The sequence below is a fragment of the Octopus bimaculoides genome, chromosome 15, assembly GCF_001194135.2.
Source record: "Octopus bimaculoides isolate UCB-OBI-ISO-001 chromosome 15, ASM119413v2, whole genome shotgun sequence".
Classification (NCBI taxonomy): Eukaryota; Metazoa; Mollusca; class Cephalopoda; order Octopoda; family Octopodidae; genus Octopus; species Octopus bimaculoides.
Window position 1 is genome coordinate 750040 of NC_068995.1, and position 5190 is coordinate 755229.

Below are 5190 nucleotides of genomic sequence, written 5' to 3' on the forward strand. Positions count from 1 at the left end.
CTTCTTTCAGTTTCCGTCTACCAAATCCACTCACAAAGGCTTGGGTCGGCCCGAGGCTATAGTAGAAGACACTTGCCCAAGATGCCACGCAATAGGACTGAACCCGGAACTATGTGGTTGGTAAGCAAACCATTTACAACACAGCCACTCACAAACATATATATATATGTACATATATACATATACATACAGCAAAAGAGCGAGTGGTGTTTCCACGTAGGAAAAAAATATAGGAAAATATGTTGTTGAAAATACACTTAAATTTCAAAAGCTCGTAAATGTTTAAAATACATTTCTTTACATGTATACCAAACTAGTTTCAATGATATATTTTGTATATCAGTGGTAAAAGTTTTAAAAAGTCGGAATATTGTGAGAGTCGGAATATTGTGAGAGTCGTCGCTGAGACTCAATCATGACCTCGCGAAACTCTGACAACCTCGCTGTTGAACCAACAATCCTATGAAGCATTGGATTCCCTGATCGAACCTAACCTGGGGCTATACAACAACAGTCTCAACTGTATATAAACCGTGTGGTTTAGGTTTCAATACCACAATGCACATTGTTTTGTGAATTGTTTGACGGAGAAATATTTACCATCCATTGTTTATGAACAATTCTAAAAAAACAATATTCTTTAGTTTGCTGTTGTTGTTGTTGATGGTATGGGGTAGCAGCGACGGTGGTGGCCGTAGCCGTCGACGTGATGGTAGTGGTGGGGACGTTGGCGGTGGTGGTGGTGGTGATATATATACATATGCACGTTTTGTCTTGCTGAAATTTTTTGTTTGTTACTTTTATTTTTACATTTTTCATTAATGAAAAGTGAAACAAAAAAAACTACTCCGACCTTTGAAAGGATGATTTCGATTTACTCTCTCTCTCACTTACACATACAGAAACAGACACACATATGCACATATAAACATACACATAAAAGAACATGCATACTCATACATATAATACACAAACACACATACAAACATACACACAAATACACACGCACATACAGACATACACAAAGCCCCATAGATTAAACGAACAAATAAGAACGTCACGTGCAATGTGGACATTGTGAAAACTATTTGAAGAATGAAACGACAATAGAAGATGAATTGGTAAAAGATTCCAATTAATTTGTTTATTAAATATGAAATTAATGAATGTAAGTGTAATAAGTGTTTAATATGTTTATACAGACACACACACACCTGTGTATGTGAGTATATAGACAAGTAGATAGATAGATAGATAGATATGTCAGTGTGTGTGTGTGTGTGTGTGTGTGTGTGTGTGTGTGTGTGTGAGCATGTGTGGTTGTGTGTGTATGTAAATACAGGCATACACGCACATACCTATATATACATATATGAGTGTACATACATATGGACAGATAGATAGATAGATGCAAATTTGTGTCTATATGCGTGCGTATATCGAAATATAATATACATATTCTTGTAAGCATAAAGCTATATATGCGTGTACATGAGGGACAATGCTTATAGAACAAAAGCATCACTTTGAATAATGGTTTTAGGGGAATCACGGATAGATGAGAACAATGAATCAAAAGTCTGTCCGCCCCCACAAAATTGCAAGAAATTCCATCAAGACGGATAAAACGAAATAAACCGTTTTGTGGCTGCGTTTTTTGGAATGTTTAAATTTTTGCTGTACCTCGATGCATACATACACAGCACGCACGTTCATAGACAGACAGCCAGGCAGGCAGAGATAGATAGATAGATCGATAGATAGATAGATAGATCTAACTTGCCCGATGACCCGGTGCACCCAAAAGTGAAAATCCGGAGCAGGAAGACACCGATTCGGCGAAAATAATTATTAACCTGTATTCTGATAGCGAGTATTGCTTCTTCCGACAATCAACAAATAAACACACACACACACACACACACACACAAGTATAAGGTTGCCAGAGTCTACGGAGTTGCGACTTGATCATTGCGAACGGACAGTTTGACGACGGCGAATCAGCCTGAACTTCGAAGTTACTGCAAGTTTCCCCTTTCTACACAACTGATCTTCAGCCAAAGAGAAGGCCGCTGCCAACGGAGACCGATAGATCTTGGCACTCGTGACGAAGCCGGGGCTGCTGTCAGAAAGCAAAACCTGTAGCAAGGCACCGAGCACGACCCTGTAGTAGTTCTGCCAATCCATTTTGGACTGGCACTTTTTTTTTTTCATCGACTTCGAAAGAATGAAAGGAGGCAATGATGACCTCGGTGTTATTTGAACTCGGACCCAGAGATTCAGAACAACCACCGCGAGGCATTGCATCCAACAGTAACGATTCTGCCATTTGACGGTGGAATCGAGATGGAACCAGAATTCATACAGCAGGCTGATGGATCTTATATTTGTTTCAGTCATTGGACAGCGGCCATGCTGGGGTACTGCCTTGAAGAATTTAGTCGAACAAATCGACCCCGGTAATAATGTTTAAAAGGTCCAGTACTTATTCAATCGGTTACTTTTGCAGAACTGCTAAGTTAATGGGATGTAAACAAACGAATACCGATTGTCAAACAGTGACGGGTGAGAAAAAGAAAGGTTCGCGCACACACAGAAATACACAGAAAGGGCTGCCACACAGTTTCCGTCTACCAAATTCACTCGCAAAGCATTAATCGGTCTAAGGCTAAAATAGAAGATATTCGCCCAGAAATGAATCTGTCTGAAACAACGAGGTGGTTGCAATGCGAGGTTCTTAACCACACAGCTATCGGTGCTCCGAGACGAGTTGTTGAGGTTAGCATTGGTCACGAGTACATCGCTGAGGTCATACATCGCAGCTTGCAAAGGCATCGGGGTGCAGAATATGGAGAAAGATTGACGTAAAGACCACCAGTGATACAGATAACAGAGAGATGAACAGGTAAACGAGAAGACATTGCCGAGTAGATAAGTGAGATAAACCGAATGACAGGCACAGCGATACTGAGATTAGGGAAAAGAGAGAGAGATAGATATAGATAGATAGATAGATAGATAGATAGATAGATACGCAGGCAGGAAGACAGGAAATCATTCTTACACATATACACAAACATATACACACATGCACACACAAACACAATCACAGATACATATCCATAGATATATGTACAGGTTAATAAATAGATGGAGAGGGAGAAGAAAGAGTAAACCAGAAAGAGAGAGCAGGGGGGGGGAGTGTGCTGAGGCAATATGGCCACACAAACACATGCAGACAGACAATGGACCGGAAGCGAGGAGGAGTCACATAAAGGTGAAAATATGTGGTTATTCACGGTTTGGATTTTAAAGGCTGCTGTTTAACAGAATCAAGTCAGTCACTCGTTCCACGTGAACCGGATGATACCGCCACTGTACCCGATACACCAATTAACTCTCACAAAAGGGATCATATGATACCGACTTTACAACAATAAACAGTGTGTGGAAATGAGTACAGGCAGAAATACACAGACATGTTTGTGTATGGATGCGTATGTTACATGTATATATACACACACACACACACACACAAGACGTAAAGACTCACCAATGAACGAAACCAGTGAAGGAAGTAAGAAAATGGGTGTTATGGGGTGGGGGTATCTTTTATTTCAGTCATTGGACTGCGGCCATACTGGGGCACCGCGTTGACGAGTTTAGTCAAAACAGATCGATAGGTAGTACTTTTTTTAATATTTGGTACTAATTCTATCAAGTACTTTTAATATTTGGTACTTATTCTATCAAGTACTTTTGCCGAACCGCTAGCTAACAGGGCTGTAAACAAAACAATACCGGCTGTCAAGCAGTGCGGGAAGCGGAGACAAACACACACACACACACACACACACACACACACACACACACAAGTCTCTGAGTGTATAGATTTTTGAATCAGAGACAAAACTAGGAATTTGAGAAGAGAGAGATTTAACCGATATCATCGATCCCAGCTCTTGATTAGTAATTTATTTTAATCTCAGAGAGGCCGAAAACAAAGTTGACTTCGGCAGGATTTGAACGCAAAATGTAGAGACTGAACAAATATCGCTACACAGTTTTTTTTTTCCGCCGCTCTAACGAGACTGCCAGCTGACCGACCAATAAAAATAATACCAGTGAATTTCTGATTCTTAAAGAATCTTTGTAACTAAACAACACACACGCAGATGCGCAGTCATGGCCGCATAGTAATGCAGTTGGCTTCACGGCAACCACGTGGTTTCCGTTCCAGTAGCACTGCACGACGCCTTGAGAATTGTGCGTGTCTGTCTGCGTGTGTCCACCGCTTAACAGCCATTGTTGGTGTGTTTGCATCTCCGTAACTTCGCGGTTCGGCAAAGAGAGACCAAAAGAAAAATCCCAGGTTTAAAGAAAAAACAAAAAATAGGTACTGAGGTCGGTTAATTCGACTAAAATTCCTCAAGGCGGTGCCCCAGCCTGGCTGCCGTCTAATGACTGCAACAAGTAAAAAATAAAAGATATATATATATATATATATACACACAGCAAGAAATAATATTTGTCTCTTCTGATAGAAGCAAAAGGGGTTTCTAGGACTGCAAAAGAATTGCTCAAATAGAAAAGAGACGAAGATAAAGAAGCATTGGTTACAGAAGAAACATTAAATTTGGGTCAACGACTTTACATACAACCCCACCCCTCAAATATTGAATCATATATAAAAAAAAAATACACCATGGTCTACAAACACATAAAAAATAATACATATACATAAAATCACAGAATGTAAAAATATATATATTCTAATAAAATACAAATAGAATGTCTTATCAAAAGTTACATATAACGACTAAAAATTCAAAACTATTAAAAGTCTACTGGACAAATATAGAATAAAGATAAAATAAAATAAGTGTCCACCGACTAAAAAAGTTTTATCAGACGATTAAAATATTTTTTTTAAATATTTGAAAAGCTATTCGAAAAAAGTCTTTTACTTACCTCATACAAATACGTCCAGACTTCATAAGTAAAGAGACTTCCACAGGTGAAATTCACAGACATCTTGAAAAAAGTCTTTTACTCCCTCCACACAAGTAAATCCAAAAGTTCATAATAAGCAGACTTCACAGGTCAAATTCAACATTCACATATATCTCTGGCCATTTCGGGAGCTCACCACCGCAGTTTATTTACACCAAAGTGCAGCATGGCGATGAC

At 39.2% G+C, this 5190-nt stretch overlaps 1 long non-coding RNA gene across 1 annotated transcript in view; it reads right to left on the bottom strand.

The window, feature by feature from the left end:
* The window catches only part of LOC128249489 (uncharacterized), a 33139-nt gene extending 28042 nt beyond the window's left edge, over window positions 1-5097 (bottom strand). Inside the window, exon 1 of the long non-coding RNA XR_008265587.1 lies at window positions 4972-5097. This is a non-coding gene — a long non-coding RNA (uncharacterized LOC128249489). The remainder of the gene's footprint in view (window positions 1-4971) is intronic.
* Window positions 5098-5190: the final 93 nt, after the last annotated feature.